General features: G+C 40.0%; 1 protein-coding gene and 1 pseudogene across 1 annotated transcript in view; both read right to left on the reverse strand.

Moving 5' to 3' along the window:
- The window catches only part of PAK3 (p21 (RAC1) activated kinase 3), a 385530-nt gene that overhangs the window by 303217 nt on the left and 56849 nt on the right, over positions 1-25464 (reverse strand). The window contains exon 2 of the mRNA XM_045587393.1: positions 15212-15307. The gene's annotated coding sequence lies outside the window, so the exon portion shown is untranslated. The remainder of the gene's footprint in view (positions 1-15211; positions 15308-25464) is intronic.
- LOC118728157 lies at positions 12205-12684 on the reverse strand (annotated as a pseudogene).

The raw sequence follows: 25464 nt of genomic DNA on the forward strand, positions 1-25464 counted from the left end.
ACTTTTTATATTATAATAAACATAAACCAAACCACAAGGATATTTCTGGTGTTTTTGTTTGTTTGTTTGTTTTTATCAATTCCACTTATTAGTCTAAGAAAAATAAGCCTACCCATCTATGCTACCAATTACACTTCTCATTAAGGCAAAATCATATAAATGTCTCAGGCTATGATATTATTCCCATATTGAACATTATTAAGAATTCAATGATCAGAAGAAAATAAAGCACAGGAGACTCAGAAACTTGGCCCTAGATGGTTTTGCTCAATGGAGAAAGCTGCAGCCTGTGGACTGAAGGGTCCCAGGTTCGATTCCAGTCAAGGGCACATGTCCAGGTTGCAGGTTCAATCTTCAGTGGGGGCTGTGCAGGATTCAGCCAATCAATGATTCTCTCTCGTTATTAATGTTTATATCTCTCTCTCCTTCCTTCCTCTATGAAAGCAATAATTTTGTTTTTAAAGAAACTTGTTATGGTGCTGGATAATGATTTTTTTTCCTCACCAACTCTTTTTTTTCCTCTCTGTCATCTATAACTCTGATGGAAATAGAGGACAATAGCAAATCCTCTATCTGTTGTCTATTTTGTTAATTTCCCCAATCCTTCCCCTGTGGCCAGTTCTTTCCATTATCTTTAAGATCTTGGATCAAACAAACTGAACTTGCTGTGCTTTAGCTACATCAGGCTTCCTGCTCTTCCTTAAATTAATCAGGCCTCAGGGCATTTGACTTGCCTTTCCCTCTGATTGGTAAACTCCTTTGGGCTCTTGCTCCCTCCCTTTAAAGTCTTTATTCAAATGTCATCTGCTCAGTGAGGCCAACTGTGATCATCCCATTTTAAAACTGCTCCTCTCCTCCTTATCTCCCCTTGCTGCTTTATTTATCTCCATAGCATCCATCACTTTCTAATATACTACATAATTTCCTGATTATTTTATTTATTCTTTCATATTTCTTCCTCTTCTCTGCCAGAAGATAATCTCCAGAAAGGAATTAATATTTTTTGTTTTTCATTTTGAAATAATTTTATTGATATTTTTTTTCTGGAGGATAGAAAGGTAATTATTTCTTTTGTAGCTTCTATCACAAAACTAGATATTTATAGCTTACATATCTACACTACTTCAAAAGCAGGTTCCCATACAATTTTCTTTGTGATTCATTATTATTGGGTCTAATTTACAGATGAGAAAACTGAGATTCAGGAAGTATAGCAAATACTGTCAATGCCCTAGCCATATTTTTTTAGCCTCTATCATTTCTGTACCTGCCAGCTTCCTTTCCAGGTGCCTGCCTGAAATAATTTTAAACTTTATAGGAAAACTAGGGGCCTGGTGCATGAAGATTCGTGCCCAAGGTTGAGTCCCTCAGCCCAACCTGCACCCTCTCCAATCAGGGAGTTTCTGTCTGTCTTTGCAATCATATGAGTGATTTGTCTGAGACCCCAACCCAGTTTGGTTTGTTGCTCACAGCATAATAAAGGCTTCATTGGTGGAGATTTCCTGGAAGTTTTAAGATATATTCCCTTTAATTTTTCCTAGACACTCTGATTTTACTTATGTCTCTCATCTTTGTTTTCCCTCCATCCCCCACCGCAACAGTAACTTGCTCCAGGCTCACTTTGCTCTAGTGTCTAGGAGATCTGTCTGTCACCAGAACTATGATTTCCAGCAATCATGGTGCTCGTCGTGCTCTGGGTTTTCCCTTCCTGCTCTGTCTCCATCCTAAGGCCTCCAGCTCTGCCAAGTCCTCCAAACCCCCAGCTCTCCCTCTCTGCTCTCCATCTGGTGGCTTGGGGAGCCAAGTTCCCCAAGTTGTTCCACTCTCAGCCAGGTCTCCGACTCTGCTCTCTGCCTGGCACCTGTGTATGTGAATTAACCCTCCATCTTTGTTGGATTAATTTGCATACTCACTTCTGATTGGTAGGTGAGTGTAGTGGAGGTACAATCAATTTGCACGTTACTCTTTTATTATATAGGATTATAAACATAGCACAGAGAGTTTCCATATACCCTTCTTCCTGTTTCCCCTAATATTAATAATTTACTCAGTAATAGAAAATTATTAAACCAGGACATTAACATTAATGTCACACTTCTACAGATCTTATTCAAATTTTCCTAGTTTTTCCACAGTAACTTTTTCCTATTCCAGAATTGAATCCAGGATCTTATATTGTATTTATTGTCATGTCTCCTTAGCTTCTTCTAATCTGTGACAATTCCTCAGTCTCTGTCTTTCTGACCCTGATAATTTGACAAATTTAGGACAATTATTTAGTATAACTGTCTGATGTTTTCTCATAGTTAGATGAGGGTTATGCATTTTGAGCAAGAACGCTGCAGAAATAATGTCGTTTAGGGTGAGTTTTTTATTGTTCATTGCTGTATCCCCTATTGACTAGAATAGGGCCTGACACATAGGAGGTGCTCTGTACATGTGAAAACACAAAGGGGTTAGAACATCAAGCACCCACACTCCTTTCTGGAGATGGGAAAATTGCCTTCTGTGGAATATCACATTTGTTGGGAACTGCTCATGGTGAAGAAGAAGAAGAAGAAGAAGAAGAAGAAGAAGAAGAAGAAGAAGAAGAAGAAGGAGAAGAAGAAGAAGAAGAAGAAGAAGAAGAAGAAGAAGAAGAAGAAGAAGAAGAAGAAGAAGAAGAAGGAGAAGAAGAAGAAGAAGAAGAAAGATGATTGGGTAAGGTTGAGGGTACCCTACCACAAAGTTGAATGGTATTATAACAGGAGAAAAAAACCCAAGTAGCATGTGGCCCAGTAAAAAACAAACAAACCAAGAAAATGATATAACACTTAGACAAAATGATAGAAAGATTTTTATGTCTAAAAATAATAATACCCTCCATCCTGCTGTAGACCAAATGATTGTATTTCCCACAAATTCATATGCTGAAACCTAATCCTCATTGTGGTGGTATTTGGATGTGGGCCTTTGAGGTGATTAGATCATGAGGTTAGGGCCCTTGTAAAATGAGATGAGTGCCCTTATAAAAGAGGCTTTAGGGAGCTTTCTTGCTCCCTTCGATCATGTGAGGTTATAGCAAGGAGATGGACATTTACAACCAGGCAGATGGCCTCACCAGACACTGAATCTGCCAGCACATGCTTGGACTTTCCAGCTTCAAGTATTGAAAAATAAATCTCTGCTGTTTATAAGCCACTCAGTCTATAGTATTCTGTTATAGCAGCCCAAATGGACTAAAACATGCCCCAAATAAAACCCAATGTCTTACATATGTAAATACATGGCTCAGTCTACAGGCTCTGAAGCCAGGCTGCCTGGATTCACAATTTAGTTCTGCTTCTTACCAGCTATGTAATGATGAACAAATCTCAACCTGTTTCTGCCTCATTTTTCTCATCTGTAAAATGGAGATACTTTTAATATTAATCTCATAGGGTTTTTCTGAGGATTGGTAGAGATAATGCATCTGAGGAGCTTAAAGCAGTATCTGAAATATAATAAACAATTTGTAGGCATTATTATTATTATGCAAATGCATGTATTTTCCAGAACAAGTTCTAATAAGTCATCTTTTTAGATATTCAAAGCAATTCCTTAGGAACAGAGACTATTACTTTCATTGACTAAGGAAATTGAGGCTTAGAAAATTTAAAGGATTAATGTAAACTGTCCTAGCATGAGAGAGCTGGAATCATGTTTTCTAGTTCAGTGCTGTTTATGTACTGCGCCAGCCACTGACAGCAGTCACAGAATAAGAATTTGGGCTTAGCCAAGGCCTGTGTGGCTCAGTGGTTGAAGCATCATCCCACATACCAAAGGGACTCATGTTCTATATCCAATCAAAAGCATCTACCTGGGTTTCAGGTTCCATTCCCCACCCAGTGAGGGATCCATGAGAAAGGTAATCAGTGAAAGTAAGTGGATGTATCTCTCTCACATCAATGATTCTCTCTTTCTCTCTTCCCCACCTCCATTCCTGCCTTCCACTCTCTCAAAAAATCAATGAGAAAAATATACTCAGGTGAAGATTAACAACAACAAAAAACCACAAAGAATTTGGGCTTAGCCCTGGCTGGCATTGGGCAGTGGTTAGAGCATCAACCCATGCACTGAAAGGTTGAGGGTTTGATTCCAATTCAACGGCATGTAAATGGATGAGGGTACATGTAGAAGACAACTAATCAATCAATTGATGTGTCTCTCTCATATCCATGTTTCTCTCTCTCTTCCTGTCCTCCTCCCTTCCAGTCTAAAAATCAAAGGGGGAAAAAAAGAATTTGGGCTTAGACTTACTTCTGAGCATCAGATTCTTAATGGTGCTGGATAACAACTAGGAAACTATCTACCTAGGATGATAAAATACAAGTGAAAGAAGAGAGTACTAAGATAGCTAAACAAGTACCCCCAGAACAATGGGTATAGCTGACAATGGGTGAAACTAACAATTACAGGCAGCTTTCACCTTTTATAAACAGGAATTCTTGGATGGTTGTTTGGTCTGTGGAAATCATTTTCTGAGGGAACCATCACTGTACGCAGGAATAAGCACCCAAATCAGCCTACCAAGTATACCAAGATCAGAGAGCTGTTACAGCTATAGAACCTACTCTACAAATTTTATAAAGGCAGGGAAATAGGAGAACAAGACATGGCTGAAGAGGCATGCAATGGCTGGATTCCACCAGGCCTTGATGGTCTAGAAAAAAAGTTGGATTTTATTCTAAACTAGAGGCCTGGTGCACAAAAGTCGTGCACGAAGTGGTGGAGTGTCCCTCAGCCCAGCCTGCACCCTCTCCAATATGGGACCCCTCAAGGGATGTCTGACTTCCCGTTTAGACATAGTCCAACTGCCCATTTAGACCCAATCCCACTGGTCTAAACCACATCCCTCTGACAATCCAGGACTGCTGGCTCCCAACTGTTTGCCTGCTTGCCTTCCTGATTGCCCCAAAACACTTCTGCCTGCCAGCCTGATCACCCCCTAACCACTCCCATGCCAGCCTGATTGATGTTTAACTGCTCCCCTGCTAGCCTGTTTGCCCCAACTTTCCTCCTCTGCCGGCCTGGTCACCCCTAACTTCCCTCCCTTGCAGGCTTGATGGTCCACAACTGCCTTCCCTTGCAGGCCTGGTCCCTCCCAACTGCCCTTCCCTGCTGGCCATCCTGTGGTGGCCATCTTGTGTCCAAATGGGGGCAGCCATCTTTGACCACTTGGGGGCAGCAATCTTGTGTGTTGGAATGAGGTCAATCTGCATATTACTCTTTTAATAGATAGGATAGAGGTCTGGTACATAGGTGGGGGCCAGTTGGTTTGCCCTGAAGGGTGTCCCGGATCAGGTTGGGGGTTCCTTTGGGGCATGGGGCAGCCTGGGCAAGGGGCCTGCGGTGGTTTGCTGGCCAGCCACGCCCCCTGGCAATCCAAGTGGAGGCCCTGGTATCTGAACTTTATTTATCTTCTACAATTTAAATTTTGTAGCCTGGAGTGGAGCCAAGCCTCCTGCTGGCTCCCTGGTGGCAGGGGATTTATTTACCTTCTATAATTGAAACTTTGTAGCCTTAAGTGGAGGCCTGGGCAGGCCAGGGTGTGTGGAAAGCTTGGCTTCCTCTATTGCCTGGGAAACCCAAGCCTCCCTCCTGCTTTCTCTGTGGCTGCAGCCATCTTGGCTAGGTTAATTTGCATGCTTGCCCTGATTGGCTTGTGGGTGTGGCTGATGGGTGTAGCAGAATGATGGTTAATTTTCATATTACTCTTTTATTATATAGGATTTGATGAGAAGCCACTGGAGGCTTTAAGCCAAGAAATGATATTATCCGATTTACATTTTTAGAAGAGCACATTGATGCTATAATAAGAAACTATGTAGAGTGTGATTCTATAGTGAAACAGAACTGGCCTTGAATCTCAACTCTTTCCATTCATAGCATGAGTCTTTTCTGTTCAGTGGAGACAATAGTATTTACCTCATAGGAGTGCAGTGAGGAGTACAAGAGTCAATATGTGTAAACTGCTTAGCCCAATACCTGGCCCATGGTAGGTGCTCAGTATGTTTTATCTGCAATTATCATTATTATTAGTAGTAGTCACCATCACAGTAGTAATAATTGCAGTAATATTAGTATAGTCACACTTTAGAGAAAAAATGCAGATAATGGCCTAAATCAGGTATTAGGTCAATGCTATTTGAAATTAACATTTTGGATTTCTGAGACCTGACACAATGGTGGATTCTCTAGGTGCAAGGTAAGGAAAAGAACAAGGTCTGTCTGAGGTTGCTGCCAACTAGATATGGGGGGTTTTCTGTCCCTTCTTCCAAGACCAGGTCATGCTCTTGCTGTTGGCTATGTCACTGCACAGAACTGTGCCTGAGTATAAAGTGGGATGGCAGGGGAAGCATAGAAAAATAAGCTTTCTTTACTCACCTTTTGTGTCGCTTCTCAAAGGGTTTATTCATTCAAAAGTTCCTGAGTGTCTCCTATTTGCTAGTACCAATGCTGATCTATAGCATCTTTTCAGCAACAGCTAAATCATAGAAACCATGGGGAAGTCCCATTGGGCCAACTCACCACCTTACACTGTAGGAATTGTGCAATGCAGCAAACTGGGGTGAAGCGGATGCCAACGCCACTGCATGGACATGGGTTTCTTGGTCTGAGCTATGTAAGGTTATTAATTATTCTCTGGCCAGCAGGGGCAGCCTGGGAAGCCACTGTGACACATGTCTCACACATGCTCTGTGCTTCAGAATAGACCATATCCAGAGAATAATGATGAAACAAAGGGGTTTCTCTATTGGCACACTCCTGAACTCTGCAGTCTTTTCTGGCCACACCCAGTTCTTATAGACTGCTCACTGGAACAGGTGATTATAGAGACACAGCATGCCATCTTGGCAAAGGGAATTATGCCATGTCAAGCCTTGCTTAAGCTGTCTGGCCCTAGTGTAAACTTGGTGTTCCAGGAGTGTGGCAGGAATGATTGGAATTAAAAGGCAGGGTGCTGCTGCCCAGTTCACCTGTCACTTTATCCTACTATTATTTCTTAATCAATTCTTTGACACCTACTTTTATTAATTCCTTTATTCATTTGAGCATTCACTTATTCAACAACATTTATTGAGTGCCTACTCTAGGCTAAAGACAAAGTGCCTTCCTCAAAGGGCTTATATTCTAATGAGAGAGGCAAAATCATTATCATTAGAATATTATCTCTACCACCTTTTCAGGTGTGCTAAATGTTTAGAGTGTCAACCTGCACACTGAAGGGTCACTGTTACAATCTCAGGTGAAGGGCATGTACCTGGATTGCAGGTTCCATCCCCAGCCCTGAGAACAGAGCATGCAGGAGGCAACTAATCAATGTCTCTCTCTCTCTCTCTCTCTCTCTCTCTCTCTCTCTCTCTCTCTCGCTCTCGCTCTCGCTCTCGCTCTCGCTCTCGCTCTCGCTCTCTTTCCCTCCCTCCCTTTTTTTTTTCCCACTTTCTCAAAAAAATCAATGGAAAAAAAATAGCCTCCGGTGAGGATGAACAACAGAAATAATATTACTTCTCGCATCCAAAAAATTAATAAAATTCTCTCTCAACCATAATCCCGCTCTAGATACTGTCCCTGCCCCATTACCTCCCTCCTCTTTGTACTAACACCTTGACACAGCTGTTTGTACTCATTGTCTTCAAAGTGTCTCCTTCTGTAGTCTCTTGAATTCACTCTCATCACTGTGCTGATCAAGATCACCAGCTACCTACATGTTTCAAAAGCCAATGGTCCTTTCTCCGTTCTCATCTTACTTGAGCACTCCACAGTGTTTGACCTAGGTAACCACTCTTCCTTTAATCACTTTCTTCCCTTGACTTCAAAGAAACCACATGCCATTGACTTTCTTTTCTCTGGCTGTTGCTTCTCAGTCTGCTTTGCATGGCTCTTGTCAAAACAACCTCTAACTTTGGAGTGCTTTGGGACTCACTCCTTGGAGTTCTATTCTTTTTTACCTGAACTCACACTCTTGGTATTCCAGCCAGTCTCATGGCTCCCCAAGTTCTACCTTTAGGCCAGACCTCTCCTATGAACTTCAGGTTTGTATATCCACTTCTCTACTTGACATTTTCAGTTGAATGCTTAATAGGCATTTCAAACTTAATCAAATTCAAAGCTAAGCCCTTGGTATTTCTCTCTAAAATCTTCTTTTCTAAAAGTTCTTTCCATATAAATTAAATGGCAATTTCGTTCTTCAAATGCTCAAACCAAAAATTATGGTGTCATCCTTGACTACACTTTGTCTCATGTCCAGCAGTCTGTCAACTAATCCTATATATTCCGACTCTCAAAATACATACAGTTTCTGACCATTCCTTATTCATTATCATAACACTGTCATTTCTACCACTTTTCTCCAAGCCACCATCATCTCTCACCTGAATTATTGAAATAATCTCCTAGTTGGTTCTGTTGCTTCCATCATTCCCCCCTTCAATATATTCTCACATGGTCGATATAGAGTTAGCATATTAAAATCTAAGTCAGATTGATTATGTTATTCTCTCCTAGAAATTTTTCAGTGATGCTTCTTTTTAATCAGAATAAAAGCCAAAGCTCCAACAATAGCCTTTAAGTCTCCACATTACCTGACCCCCCCCCATTGCTTGTCTAAATTTATCTCCTACCACTCTTTATTTTGTTCTCAACTCCCCACTCACATTAGTCCCCTTGCTATTCCTCAAACACAACAGTTATGATTCAGGCTAGTGTTTTTTCACAGACCCCTCTCTTCCTTAAATGCTGTACATCCAGTTGGTTGCAGATCTAGATCTCTTATTTCCCTTAAGTTTTTACTCAAGATTCACCTTCCCAGACAACTCTAAGACTTTGCTCCCTCACTACCAAAAAATCATATCTCCATTTATGCTTTATTTTTCTCCTTAGCACTTATCATTATCTAATATACTATATGTCTTACATCTCTTCAGGTTGTGATAACAAAATACCATCATACACTGGATGGCTTAAACAACTGAAATTTATTTCTGACAGTTCTAGGAGCTGGAAAGTCAACAGTCAATGTGCCAACAAGGTAGGTTTCATTATAAGGCCTTTTCTCTTGCATGTAGGTGGCTACCATTTTGCTGTGTGCTCATATTACTTTTTCTTGAGTGTAGGAATGAGTAGAATGAAATTAAGAGGAGAAATGGGGCTTTCTAGTATCTCTTCTTATAAGGGCACTCATTAATCCCATCAGACCAGAGAACTACCCTCATGCCCTCATTTAATCCTATGGGTCGGAAACTACGTAATTGCGGATTTCACACATATATGGCTTCAGTTGAATTTTTAGGTTTGCAGACGTAGTACAAATGTAAAACACATTTTGTTATTTGATAGTTGGCTATTCAGCTGTTAATCAGTAAAAAAAGTTTTTTGATCTGTTTTGTACTTTTCGTTTGGCGTTCGTTGAAAAATGGAAAATCAAAAGGAACATTTTCGTCATATTTTGCTTTTTTATTTCCACAAAGGGAAAAACTCATCGCAAGCTCATAAAAAGTTATGTGCTGTTTATGGTGACGAAGCCTTAAAAGAACGGCAGTGTCAAAATTGGTTTGCCAAATTTCGTTCTGGTGATTTTTCACTCAAAGATGAAAAACGCTCTGGTCGTCCAGTTGAAGTTGATGACGCCCTAATCAAAGCAATAATCAATTCGGACTGTCACAGTACAACACGTGAGATTGCAGAGAAGCTTCATGTATCACATACATGCATTGAAAATCACTTAAAACAACTTGGCTATGTTCAAAAACTCGATACATGGGTTCCTCACGAACTGAAAGAATCACAGTTAACGCAACGCATTAGCAGCTGCGATTTGCTAAAGAAACGTAATGAAAATGATCCATTTTTAAAACGACTGATAACTGGCGATGAAAAATGGGTTGTTTACAACAATATCAAGCAGAAAAGATCGTGGAGCAGGCCAGGTGAACCAACTCAAACAACATCAAAAGCTGATATTCATCAAAAGAAGGTTTTGTTATCAGTTTGGTGGGATTACAAAGGAATTGTCTACTTTGAACTCTTACCACCCAACCGAACGATCAATTCTGATGTCTACATTGAACAACTAACGAAATTAAACAATGCAGTTGAAGAAAAGCGGCCCGAATTGACAAATCGAAAAGGTGTTGTATTCCATCATGACAATGCAAGGCCACACACATCTTTGGTCACTCGGCAAAAATTAATGGAGCTTGGTTGGGATGTTTTGCCACATCCACCATATAGTCCTGACCTTGCACCATCTGATTACTTTTTGTTTCGATCTTTACAAAACTCCTTGAATGGTAAAAATTTCAATAATGATGATGATGTCAAATCGTACCTGATTCAGTTTTTTGCTAATAAAAACCAGAAGTTTTTTGAACGTGGGATTATGATGCTGCCTGAAAGATGGCAAAAGGTCATTGATCAAAATGGGCAATACATTACAGAATAAAGTTATTTAGTTCCATGAAAAAATTGTCTTTGATTTTCTTTTTAAAATCCGCAATTGCTTAGTTGCCGACCCAAACACTCCAACTCTATCTCCAAATATCATCCCCTTGAAGTTAGGGCTTTAATATACACTGAGTGGCATAATAATCTGGACACTCAGTCAGTGTGTGTATAAATATATATATATTAAAGGCCCAGTTCATGAATTCGTGCATGGGTGGGGTCCAGCCAGCCTGCTGGTTGAACTCCTGGTAGAGGGGACAATTTACATATTAACCTTTTATTATATAAGATATACACTGAGTGGCCAGATTATTATGTGTTCAGAGATAATAATAATCTGTCCACTTGTGTGTGTGTGTGTGTGTGTGTGTGTGTGTGTGTGTAGTTTATTTTCTTTCTTCCCAACTAGAATGGAAGTTTCATAACATTTAGTAGTTGTGTTTATTATATTTATATTTTAATCACTGTGTTTATGTTTCAAGGAGAGTCTGGCACATGTTAGAGGTTCAATAAATACTTATTGAACAAATGAATGAAATAAGAAAAATAACTGCAACTATGAAGGAAACAATCAAGCTAATAACAGATGCTGTCAATCATGGCTACACATTAAAATTATTGGAGGATCATTTATAAATACAGATAATCTGGGCCTCATCTCAGAGATTTTGATTTACGTGATATAAAAAGGACCTGGTAATGCTTATAACAAAATCTTTCTACATAATTCTTAATATGTAGTAAAGCCTGAGAACCAATAAGTTTGAGGGTATGGGGGGCAGGGCGAAGAACTTGCTTCAGATAGGATATGCAGGGAACGCTTAAATGAATAATACCATTCTGAGATAATTTAAATGGAAATGTGAAGGACAAAAGGAAGCATGGGGAATTTGGGCCATGGGTCAGTTTTAATTCTTGATGAGAGGCAGAATGAAAGTACTGAAGCAGGAGGAATGAGCTTGGTGTGTTCTCTCAACAGAAGGCTGGTACAGGTGGTACAGAATGGGCAAGGGAAAAAATGAAACAAGATGGAGGTTAATACTGTAAATACCCAAGGGCCAGATTATGCAGAGCCTTGTATACCATGGGAAGGAAATTGGACATTAGACATGAGGTAGGGGCCATTGGAAGGTTTTGAGGAGGGAATGCTTTGATATGATTTATTATTTTCTAAAGATTGTTCTAGCTGCTGTGTGGAAGAAATGAGTAAAAGCTGGGAAACACTTAAGAAGCTGTTGTGGTAGTCTAAGAGGGACTTGATGGCGCCCTGAATTAGATAGCAGAATCCTGAGAGTGTTACAAAAATTTATTCTTTTTTTTAATCTCAAAGATTTTAATACTCAGTTTTGATAGACAAAATCACATTTCCATCAAATTTTCTTATGTACAGCAAAATGTACTAGTTTAAAAAATGTGTATTCTTCAACATTCCCCTACTTTTTTTGCTTTTGTAAACTGAGCACTAGATATTTTCAATGTGCATAATATGATATATGTGTCCATTTTAATTGCATGTTTTAGGAATAAATAAAATCTATGATAGTTTTGTAAATCATAGTGTATTTATATAATGAAAAGCTCTCTATAAAAATACACTCTTCACTGGGAAAAATAAAAACAAAACAAATAGATCTACACAAAGTAAAAATTAACTTTGGTAGATTTCAGTGTAGGACAGTCCACAGCAAACATATTTGCCCTTATTCCCCTAGAGCTGTTCATCATCCAAATCAAGATTTTAAATTAATTTTAATTGAGATTATTATGTTGACATTTGTTTCTCATTCCACATCATCTTCAGCCAAGCTCTGAGCACTTATAATTCTTCGACTAATTATTGGAAGCTTAGTCAGAAGTGTCTGGCACACTGGTGGTGGAGGTGTTTGCTGTGACACTTGCAGTAACTGCTGTGGCTGTCTACACACTACAATTGCATTGGTGAGATGATCTATAGCCTTTTAATATTCACCTTGGGCTAGTAACTCTTCACCCAGTTGTACTTCTTCAAAGAAGAATTTCTGAACAGCCTCAGCATTTTTAAGGTCAGGTAACTTGGAGAGTCCAGCTCTCTCCTTATAAAGCTTTTGTTTCTTTCTTTGTTCTCTGAGCCTGTTCTTGAAGTTGGGGTCATTCTCTTGTGGTCAGAGTAAATGCAATATGCAATACCTGATGAAGTGGGCACTGCACCCATGCAGTGATGGCACTATTCAGGCCCACCATCCTTTTTCAACCACTGAGAGGGGTCAGAGGCTGAGGGGGCCAGGGAAGAAGCCATTTGTCACTAACCTTCAAAGCTGATAGCACCGCTCAAACTGACATCTGCAGTGAGCAAACGGTAAAGGCTGAAGGCCTAAAAATCCATTCTACTCATATAAACACACTATCAAGCCATTGTTTTCTGGAAAACTTTCCAAGCTAAGATTCTGCATATTGCTAATTCTGTGGTCAGTGGATCAATGGTTGGAATGTATATGCCATGACTTGCCCTAGGGATAAATGGCCCAATTGATCAGTTGCAGGGATGGGGAACCTTTTTTTTTTTTCTACCAAGGGACAATTGGATATTTATAACATCCAGGCTATGCAAAATCATCGACTTAAAAATTAGCCTGCTATATTTGGTCAAACATTTAATTAACTCATCCCTAATGCCTTGGCAGGGCCAGACCAAATGATTCTGTAAGCCTCAGACCAGACATTCCCCACCCCAGAGTTAATGGGTTAATAGAAGAGAGATGCTAACTAGAAAACAATATAATGATGAAGGGGCTTACTAAATTTTAAAGAGCCTAACTAATCCACAGCACTTGGTTTTTTATGTTTACTAGTGGGGAGAGGGAGAGGAGAGAGGAACTCTGTGCTTTAGAGAGTTTATACTAGTAAATTAGAGGAAGAGATCAATACATGAATACAAATAGAAATAACACAATAGAGAATGAGGTAAGTATATTAAGGAAGAGATAAATACAATCAACAATTTTTATCATTTATTTAGCACACAATTTATGCTAAGCACTGCGTTTGGGTGTTTGACATATGTTCTCATTTAATTTTCCAAATTCTATGGTATAGATAATATGATCACCCATGATAATTATAACAATGATGGTGATGATAGCAGCTAACATGAAATAAGTGCTTCATATCAGCCAGTCACTGGGTTAGGTATTTTGAAGTATTTTATATAGGTAAATCTTCAGAGAGAATAATTTGGCCCCCAAGAAAAGGAAAGGTGTCTTATCCAAGATTACAGACCTCATTAGGTGCAGCTCTGATATTCAAGTTTGACTCTCAAACCCAGACTCTTAAAGTGTTGTGGATATTCAGAGCAGACAAGTCTTACCTTGTTCTGGGAGGTGCATGTGTGCAGGGAGGAAACCACAAAGAAGGAAGTAAGGAGTAAAGATGAGGAAGGAGAGGCCTATTCAGGGACCACAAAGTGGCTCCACTTTTAAGAGCTGAAGCTGTTCTCCTTCCCCTCTTTGTTCCTAATCACTTTACCTGTGCCAGCCAGGGGCTGAGCCTACCATCAAGATTATTTTGTCACTCAGGGCTTGATATTGAGGTGCCTTGGTCCTCCTAAAGCCCCCGGAAGCTCAAATAGCCTTAATTACACTCCAAGGAATGACAAAGTTATAGATTTTTAAACCTCAAACCATGATGAGTAGGGAGTTGGCAGTCCCCTCTTTTAGTTTTCTTCAGTGGAAGCAGTCCTTAAGCATTTTGAACATTTGCAATATTTGAAAAGAACAAATAATCCAGAAGAGCCAGCAACCAGCACCCTGCACAACATCTCATCAAGCCAACGAAGAAAGATCATCATGAAATACTGCTTGTAACAGCAAAAATTTGCCAATGATCTAAATAACCATCAATATTGCCAAAACCAGTTTGGCTCAATGGATAGAGCGTCAGCCTGTGGACTGAAAGGTCCCAGGTTCAATTCTGGTGAAGGGCATGTACCTTGGTTGCGGGCACATCCCCAGTAGGGAGTGTGCAAGAGGCAGCTGATGATGTTTCTCTCTTACTGATGTTTCTAACTCTCTATCCCTCTCTCCTCTCTTCCTCTCTGTGAAAAATCAATAAAATCTATTTAATAAATAAATAAATAAATAAATAAATAAATAAATAAACAAATAAAGAAATAAATAACCATCAATATGGATTAATTAGATAAATTAGAAAACAACCACAGAAAAGAACACTATGTTTTTGTTTAAAAGGATGAAGTAGAACTATATGTTCTGACAAGAAAAGATGTTTCCAAAAGATTATAAGTAAAAAAAGCAGGTCACAAAACAGCCTTTATAGTATGATTCCAGTTATCTGGTATGTTCTAGGTGTATAATTACACAGGCACTTTCACTTTCTAATTTGTATACTTTTGCATTCTGCTGACCTTTACAATAAGCCAATATTACTTTAATAATTGGAAAAATTATAATAGTTTCCATTTTGCAAAACAAAAGGCTCCATCGTAGATTATCCTTTATCTAGCCTGTCTTTTATAAACATAACATATCTTGGATTCAGCAGTGCATCTGAAATTGTTCCCTATAACTTTCTCACAAATGAACTACGATAAGATAGCAACATATTAAGCATAACACAAGTCAAATAGATTAGCATTTGATTAAATAATTTTACTCAAAATATAGGTGGCAACCAGCATAAACTTCTCCAGAGAAAGGCCATAGGGATTTCCCACTTTTATTAATAACTTAAATGACACATAAAATGTACTTACCACGTCTGAAAATGATTCAAAGCTCACAGGGATAACACATATATTGAAGAACAAAATTGAGATTCAAAATGAGTTCAGATGGACTGGAATAGTGGTCTAAAATTAAAAAATAATAATAAGGTGAAATTTATAAGATAAAGAAAACACAACCTCAATTAAAAATTTTAAAAATCTATATTTGTAAGGCCAGAATAAAGTAAGCATGGCTTTGTGGCAGCTTACATAATAACAAACAAACCAAAAAAGATGTAGGGGTCTGAGATTACCCAAGTTGAGCCAGAAGTTTAATGTAGCTAAATTATTCAGCTGCTCAAAACAGAGCATAATTTTCAGTTGTATTAATCAAAGTATGGTTTCTAGATCCCACAATACAATTTTCACACTGCAATCTGTCCTGTTCCCTCCTGGAGTCTCTTATTTAATTCGAGGAGTCACATTTTAGGAGGGCCACTGAGAAAGTGGAACATATCCAGAGGAGGGCTACAAGATTGATGAAGGGATGCAAAACCACCCCATAACAGGAGTGTCTGTGGAAGGAACCAGAGACATGTGCCCTGAAAAAAAGAGAATTGTCAGAGGACATATAAGATACCCACTTGCTTTCAAATCTCAAAAGTGTTTTTACTATAGAATGTATTATATATAGGTAATTATTCTGGGTTGCCAGGGGACAGAACTTAGGCTAATGCTTCCCAGTGGTGGCAAGGAGGCAGATTTTCAGTAAACCAATGTATCAAAAGGCTTTCTAACCTTGACAGGGTCCTGCAACGGCCTGAGTAGGATAGTGATGCAGTGGGGGCTTTAAGTCAAGAGTGGATGAACAGATACCCAGCGATGCAATTAAATTCCCTGGGTCCCTTTCAGTTCCATAAGATTACATCTCTTTCTCCTATTCTCCAAGCTACCAATTCCACTCTAGTGAGTCTAGTGCCTCCGCTGACCAATTATCCCTCTCTCTGCAATCTACAGAGTGGTAAGGACTGCTCTGCAGGAACTTATCAGACTTCAGCTCTTGTTTATTATTGTACAAAATCTATGGAGGGAAACCCATTACTTATAGCAGGACCAAATTACTATGTCTTATGATGTGACCTCCCTCTCTCCCCCAGCATAAGATAGATCCTCCAATGGGTTTAAGTCTCATTCCTTGTAAATGGAAATCATCACAATGGTAGTAAAACCCCAAACTAGCTGCTCTTGGAACTTCTCTGACCTCCTATCCTATTACCCTTTCCCTCATTCACTCCACTCCGGTTATACACATGCTTCTTGACTGTTTCTTAAATTCCAGGCATGATCCTAATTTAGGGGCTTTGTTTCTATTGATCTCTCTGCCTGAAATGCTCTTCCCTGAGATGATACTGGAATGGCCCTCTCCCTTACTTTCTTCAGAGCTGGACTCAAAGATAATATTCCCAGTGAGGTCCCCTCTGACCACCCTCTTTAAAAGTGTTGGCTCTACACTTCTCCCCATATCAAAACTCCTTATCAGTCCATCTTAAGGTGTTTTCCCCATAGTATTTAATATCATCTAACAATATTTTCTATTTTTATTTTGCTTTTCTATATCCCTCTATTGCAGTGTAAGGGTTTTTTGTTTTGTTTTGTTTTGTTTTTGTTTTTAATGCAGAGATCATGTCTGTCATCTTTTTTGTTGAATCAGTCCTGGGATCATTGGCTAGTACATTTACTGAAGATAACCCAAAGTTGGCAGGGATTTCAAATATACTAAAGAAATAAACTGAGATTCAAATGAGCTCATATGGGCTTGAGTACTGGGTACTCTGTAAATGTTTAATGATATGGACACTGTATCCCAAATCCATGCCCTTTTCTTCAGTCTTGACTTTCTCAATAAAAGCAATTTCAGATTTAAGAACTGGATCTCTATATGACAGGGCATTGTATCTCAGTAGTTAGATTTGGGTGGTTTAGTTTATGTTTCTCAATTTTTTTACTATGCAGTCATATTATGTTAATGATTGTCAGGCCATAATCATTGTAATGTATATTGAGTGTTTATCATGTGTCAGGCATTATGATAGGCACTTTACTTGTATTAATTCATTTTAATCCTCACAATATCCCTTTTCAGTTGGCACTAATATTATTCTCATTTTAAAGACCAGAAAACCAAGAAACAGAGAAGTGATATTATGATACTAGAGGCCTGGTGCATGAAATTAGTGTATGAGTAGGGTCCCTAGGCCTGGCTGGTGATCAGGGCTGATCTGTGGGGTGAATGGTGGAGCAATCAGCAGCCCTCCTGCTCACACCTGCCCTGACTGGCCTGGGACCTGAGGGCTGGGGGAAGCTCCTGTGATGAGCGTCTGCCCCCTGGTACACAAAATTCATGCATGGGAGGGGGATGTCCCTCAGCAGACCTACACTCTCTCCAATCTGAGACTCCTCGGGGGATGTCCAACTGCTGATTTAGGCCTACTACTACAGGGATAAGACATCCTTGGAATATGGGACTGCTGGCTCCTAAATGCTTAGCTGCCTGCCTCCCTGATCATCCCTAACCATTCTGCATACCAGCCTGATCACCCATAACTGCCTCTGTTTGCTTGCCTGATTGTCTCTAACCACCTCTGCCTGCATTCCTGATGCCCCTAACTGTTTCTGGCCAGACTGATTACCCCTAACCACTCCCCTGCCACCCTGATCACTCCTAATTACTCTCCCCTGCTGGCCTGATCACCCCTAACCACCTCTGCCTCGGCTCCCACCACAGTGGCTTTGTCTGGAAGGACATCTGGAAGGATGTCCAGAAGACGACTGTTCTATCTGGTCTAATTAGCATATTACCCTTTTATTAGTATAGATGACTTGTTTGTGGTAATACGAATAGTATCAGGTAGATTCCAAAGCCCACGTTATTATCTCCTGACTTCAGTGTAAGTTGAAAATTGATGATGATAGCTAACAATTATTTAGTACCAACTATGTATAAGGCACTTTTCTAAATATTTAAAATACATCACCTCATTTAATGCTCAAAAGAACTATATGAGGTGGTAACAGTTATTATAATTATTTTACAGTACTAGGACCTCCCATAATGTAGTGAACTATACCTGCTATCTCACCTCAATTCTGCTTTGCTGTCATGAGAAGCATGCTTTGATTTTCTCTCCTATGTTCTAGACAAGTGAAGAATCCAAAGAAGCCATCATTTGTGAATCTCACCTTGAACCCTTCATCATGTAGATTAAGCCTCCAATACATGTGATGTCAGCCCTTGCTTGTGCTGTTTTCTCTCTCTAAGATGCCCTTATTTTCCCTCTGCCAACCCAATCCTACCAACTTTTTTCTCAAAGCACAGTTCAAATGCAACTCCTTCCAAAGAGCCTTCCATGATCAGCCTTTCCATCACAATCTCTCTCATCATAGTGTGCACATTTTATCAGTCCTGGTTATCTCTGGCTTTGCAGTGCTGGATTTCTTTCCACTCACATGTGTCCCTTCCTCTCAAGTAGACTATAGCTCATGGAGGCAGCTAGCTCTTGAGCAGTTTGGCATGCCCTAAACTTTAGGGCCTAAAGAAATATTACATAAGTTTGCACATAGTAAGTCCTCAATAATTATTTGCTGATTTCATAATGATACTATACACTCAAAGTTGTAAATGTTCTTTTTTGAAAGTGCTCTCATACATATTATCTAATTTTTGCTTCATAGCAACCCTGAGAGATCAAAAAGGCAAATCTTATTTTTCTTATTTATATAGTTAAGGAACTTGAGGGCCAATGAGGTAGAAAAGTTATCTCAGATCACAGATCTAATAATTAAACCCAACTCTCTGGACTTTAAGTACCAGATTCTTTTCAGTGGACCATACCAATTTTAACAAAGAAACCACTAGCTGGGAGAAATGCTAGTAATCCTATCTAATAAAGAAGGAATCATGCCTAAATCAGTTTGGCTCAGTGGATAGAGCGTTGGTCTGTGGACTGAAGGGTCCCAGGTTCGATTCTGGTCAAGGGCATGTACATTGGTTGTGGGCACATCCCAGTAGGGGTGTGCCAGAGGCAGCTGATCGATATTTCTCTCTCATCGATGTTTCTAACTCTCTATCCCTCTCTCTTACTCTCTGTAAAAAATCAAAAAAGTAAATTTTAAAAAATAAAAATAAAATAAAAATAAAGAAGGAATCACACCCTCACAAAGATGGTGGCACCCACAGCCAATAAAAAGGGAATGTGCTAATTGACTGCCATGCCCTCAAAGATGGTGGTGCCCACAGCCACAAGATGGTGGTGCCCAGTCCCCTCATCCCTGCTTGGGTGGCAGGCACATGGCACAACTGGGCTGCTCCATGTGCCTGCCTTGGACATCCCCTAGTCTCCTCACTTTCCCCCACCCCCAGCCACCCAGGGCCTGCCAAGGCTCAGGTAACCAGGGTTAGCTGAGGCTTGTGCTGCTAGTAGTAGCAGCAGCAGAGGTGTGATGAGTGTATAGCCTTCCCCTCCTCCAGTGCATGAATTTTCATGCACCGGGCCCCTAGTAATCCCATAAAGACCTTGTCTTGAGTCTATCTCTGAACAAAAGCAATAAAGAGAGCTAGGAGGCAATAACCAAGATAAAGATTCAGGAGGCAGATAAATTCATATACTCTGTACTAGTAAGAAGTGCATGGGGCTTATCAGATGGGTGGAGTTGCCTCTGTGTATTCTTTGTGACTAGGGAACTGGAGAGTGAACTGAATGTTATCCTCTAGACAAGGTAGATCAATTCAACCCTCAGAAGAAGGGAGGCAGCCTAGCAGGCAGCAGGGTAAATGTGAGAGAGCACTCAGAGGAAAGAAAGCTGGGTTCAGTTCTGGTATGAGCTAACCATGTGTCCATAGAGAAGGTACCTAACCTTTCAGGGGTTGTATTTCCACAATAGAAGATGTCTTAAAGGATCTCTCACAGCCCCAATAGTCTACAAATCTATAACACAGGTCACAAATTAGTGATGCACAGAACAGATCTGGGCCACAGACATTTTCTTTGGCATAAATGGTGTTTAAAGTATTTTGGTCTGGTAACCAAAGTTAAAAATCAGAAGATTTTATATAAATATTCAAATTCCCAAGATCTCTAGAAATATCAGATCTAGCAACATTACATATTGGAAGACTACATAAAACTTTATATCACCTGTATATTACTTAGAATATAGTGTGTTAGGTTGTGATAAGCTCCATGAGGAAAATATAAAGGTGGGAGATTTAATGAGTTCTGAAGGGGTAGGAGTTAGAAGGTTCCTGAAAAGTCTATATACTGTTGGCCCTGAGTATCTATGGATTCTACATTCAAGGATTGAAAATATTCCAAAAAAGTTTGCATTGTTACTGATGTGTAATATGTAATTAGACCTACTGTAATGGTTGTATAAGTACTGAACATGTACAGAGTTGTTGTTTTTTTGTCCTTATTCCCTAAACAATATAGTATAACACCTATTTACATAGCATTTTCATTGTATTACAAGTAATCTAGAGATAATTTAAAGCATATGGGAGAATGTGTGTAGGTTATATGCAAATGCTACATTATTTTACATGAGGAACTTGAACATCCACAGATTTTTGTATCCATAGGGAATCATGGAACCATCCCCCATGGATTCTAAGGAGCAACTATAGTTTACTGAGGCTGGTTGACAAGGCCTTGCTGACAAGGTGACCTCATCCCACAGGAACACATGAGCTGGAACCAAGGAATGCATGCTCCCTTCAGATGAAGCTCGTGGGTGAAAAGTTTAGGGTGCTAATATCCTCAATATACCAAGTGAAGAGGAAAAAGATACTGATGTGCATTGAAACAGAGTTTTAAGTTTATTGTTTTATTTCACAAAAGCATGAAGAGGGTCTCAAATAGTAAAATAAGTAGCAAATCTCAGAGAAGAAGAATGAAATGTGTATACAAAGCACTTGCTAACCAACAGTAACTAAACATCCCAATAAACCCGACTCATTTTTTGCCTAATAGGATCAATACAATTAGCCTGGTACCTGTAGAATTACTCCCAACTTGACCTTACATCTCAGGACAGGGCCATTGAACAATATTAAAACTCATTATAATTAGAGAACAAACAACTCTGTTGACACAAGTATAGCATGTGACAGTTGGGGAGATAAGAGAAATGGATCATATCCATTCTCTTGCTGGTCATTTCTTCTTATCTGGTCCGAGATTTGACAATATTTCACTGGATACTAATGCCTCCAAATGGAATATAGCACCCTCCAGTGTATTTCAAACATTTTATACCATGACCTACACTATGAAATAAACTTGACATTCATAGAGCAATATTTACCCTTACTGTGTGCAATGCACTGTTTTTTCCTATTCCACTTTTTAATTGTCTTTTTTACTGCTGGTCACTACCCACTAAATTAGCAATTTGAAACCTTTTCATGTAATGTCACACATAAACTAATTACTAAAATTCTGTGGCATATAAAATAATGGGTATAATTTTGCCCTAACCGGTTTGGCTTAGTGGATACAGTATCAGCCTGGGGACTCAAGAGTCCCAAGTTCTATTCTGGTCAAGGGCATGTACCTTGGTTGTGGGCACATCCCCCATAGGAGGTGTTCAGAAGGCCACTGATCAATGTTTCTCTCCTATCGATGTTTCTAACTATCTCTCTCCCTTCCTCTCTGTAAAAAAAAAGTCAATAAAATATATATTTTTTAAAAAGATAGGTATAATTTTGATTCATTCACACTGGACAGCTATTGTTGTGTTAGCTGTTGTCATCTTTTTATTTGACAATCTAAGGGAAAAGAGGTCAGTGCCCCTGACTGAATAGTCAGGTATTACTTGCTTTAAAAATTCTTGCAGCACACCAGTTGAAAATCACTGCAATAAATTGATTTCCCAAACAGAAGGTAATAATTGGCAGTTTGAAAAAACTGCTCTAGACCAATGGTTCCTAAACTTGGCTCCAGATCAGAATCCTTGGAGAAATTATCTGGGGTAAGGCCCATGAATCTGCATTATTATTATTATTATTATTATTTTTTGCTGATAACTAACCATGCACTACAATAAAGGAATCAGTTTTCTTCAATGCACAGAAATAATTAAATAAATAATCAATGCCCTAGCTGGTTTGGCACACTAGATAGAGTGTAGGTCTGCAGACTGAAGGGTCCCGGGTTTGATTCCAGCCAAGGCACATGCCTGGGTTGCGGGCTGAATCCTCAGTAGGGGATGTGCAGGAGGCAAGCCAATCAATGATTCTCTTTCATCACTGATATTTCTTTCGCTCTGTTCCTTCTCCCTTCCTCTCTGAAATCAATAAAAATATATTTTAAAAATTATTATTATTATTGTCAGTTGCCTACTTCATTAGTACTGCTTCCATAAGAGCAGTCCTTTCTATTATCACTTAAATCCTCACAACAATCCCACTTTATAGATGAATAAGCTGAGGCTCAGAGAATTTCCCCAAGCTGCTAGAAGACATATACAAAGAAATTAAGGAACTGGTGGGGCTGTGATTCATGAGGAGTCTATTCCTACCTTTACAGACCACTTTCACCCTCTCCCCTCTGTAGTTCCAGAGACCCTATGTAAACCTGTTCTGGAATTTTCTATACCATTTCAAATTCCAGGTTAGGCACCAAGGTAGTCAAACCACCTTGCAAGGAGCAGGGATAAAATAACAATAATACTTTGCCTTAAATTGAGTTTATTTCCAAAGCATATGTGAATCTATTTTCTCCATATTTATACCTTTCAGCTACCCTGTGAGGCAGGAGAGACAGATAAAAACTAGAGACCAAACAGGAGAAGTGGCTTACAGCAGAATCATAGCCAAGCTCCACCACTCAGATACCCTCAGGCAGGGTCTACTAATGCACTTGGGTTGGTTTTCTCCAGAGTTCCAAGTTCCATCCAATTTCATGTGTATTTTCCTTTAAGGGAGAAGAGTAGGAAATGGCTTGCTTTCTGCCTCCCTCCCTGAAAGGTTTACCATCTAGTTCTGAAATGAGCCTGCTCCATAAACACATTCTGGAAGGACAGTTGCCCTGAATCTTCTACACAGGGTTGTGCTAAGGACTGGTTATGTTTCTATTTTTGCCCAGCAATTTGCAAAATTCTCTGCATTGTGCTTCCAAGAAAAGCAATGGATTCCATAATGAGGAAAAGGCCCCATCCCTTCCACAGAGATTAAATGCCACAAGCCTCTAATGAAGTAATATTTGGAAGTCTCTGTGGAACAAAATGTTGAGAGGCCACATAAAACCTATCGATATGTGGTGGATTTGACCAATCTTTGAAATAACAGAAAGGGACTGGAGGGATGAATGACCCCTTTTAGCTTCCTCCACTGAGGTATTTCATCTGCCACACAGAGGGGTGTTATTTGCAATGTGTAGTATATATTTATGTGACAAGTGACTAGTTATTTATCAAACACTGTATCAATTCTAATATTTTCTTCACTCCTTTCCTTTCACAGTGTAGGTCATTCCATCAACACTCTTCTCTCGGCCTTAGTGTTCTTATTTATAAAGTAAACTAGAGGCCCAGTGCACAAAATTATTGCACCAGGATGTGTGTCCCTTAGCCCAGCCTGCACCCTCTCCAATCTTAGACCCCTAGAGGGATGTCTGACTACTTTCTCACAATCCAGAACTGCTGGTTCCAAACTGCTCGCCTGCCTGCTTTCCTAACCCTAACCGCTTCTGCCTGCCAGCCTGATCACCCCCTAACAACTCTCCTGCCAGTCTATTTGCCCTTAATTCCCCTCCCCTGCAGGCCTGGTCCCCCTCCCCCCAAAGTGATCTCTCCTGCAGGCCTGGGTACCCCCCAACTGACCTTCCCTGCAGGCCCAGTTGCCCCCAACTTCCCTCCTCTGCTGGCCTGGTCACTCTTAACTGCCCTCCCCTGCAGGCTTGATCACCCCCAATGGCCCTCTCTTGCAGGCTTGGTCCCTCCCAACTGCCCTCTCCTGCTGGCCATCTTGAGCCCACATGGGGGCAGCCATCTTTGATCACAGGGGGGAAGCCATCTTGTGTGTTGGAGTGATGGTCAATTTGCATATTACTCTTTTACTAGAAAGGATAGAGGACTGGTGCATGGGTGGGGGCCAGCTGTTTTCCCTAAAGGGTGTCCCGGATGAGGGTGGGGTTCCCTTGGGGTGTGGGGTGGCCTGGGCCAGGGGTCTCTGGTGGTTTGCAGGTCAGCCACTCAAGTGGAGGCTCTGGTATCTGGGATTTATTTATCTTCTATAATTGAAACTTTGCAGCCTTGAGCAAAGCCAAGCCTTCTGCTTGCTCTGTAGCCACAGCCATTTCTGCTGGGACTTATGTATCTTCTATAATTGAAACTTTTAGCCTTGAGTGGAGACCTGGGCTCTCCAGGGTGTGTGGAAAGCTTAGTTTCCTCCATTGCTGGGGAAACCCAAGCCTCCTGCTTGCTCTGTAGCTGCAGCCATCTTGGTTGGGTTAATTTGCAAACTTGCTCTTGATTGGCTGGTGGGTGTGGCTTGTGGGTGTAACAGAGTGGTGGGTAATTTGCATATTGCTATTTTATTAGATAGGATTTTTTGAACCAAATGGTCTGTTATGTTCTTTCTCTGGTTCTAGGATTCTGATAAAATATATGGGAATGTCTCACATAGAGCCCACTAATTTGTGATTCAGACTATGAGCATGAAGAGGCAAGTTGACTTTAAATTGTGTTTTAATGGTCATTTTTTGTTAAAAGGTATCAAAAGAGTGGAATGAAAGTAAAATTTATATTATGCTGAGCATGCTAATATTTTAATGATGAGGATTACTCTGCCTTTTCTCTCTCATGCTTTATTTTTCATTCTCTTTAGCATAGTCATGGAAGCAAAGCATAGCCTAGAGCCCTAGACAGTACTTCTTCCACATTCCAACTTCTCTTCCCATGTAAAGGTGGCAGGTGCAACCTAGCCCTCTAATAACAGATATTTTAGCCCCTTAGAGCTTCAAGTTAATACCATTCTCACCTCGGTGGAAGTACTCCATTTGATGTCAGAAATATTGGAAGAGGTATTAAATTTGCTTTGTGACTGCAACTCCCCTCCAGTTTGGTGAGGCTGGCTTAGGATCTGATGATTTTTTAGATTTCAATATCAATAAAGTGCAAAATACCTCAGCTGTTTAATATGTCTTGTCAACCACCAAGGTGGTTTCTTCCCCACACTCACTGCTGCTTGCCAACATAACATGTGCCCCTCTCCTATCTGATTTTCAGTACTTGGTTCAAGG

Source organism: Pipistrellus kuhlii, unplaced genomic scaffold (genome assembly GCF_014108245.1).
Source record: "Pipistrellus kuhlii isolate mPipKuh1 unplaced genomic scaffold, mPipKuh1.p scaffold_m20_p_29, whole genome shotgun sequence".
NCBI lineage: Eukaryota > Metazoa > Chordata > Mammalia > Chiroptera > Vespertilionidae > Pipistrellus > Pipistrellus kuhlii.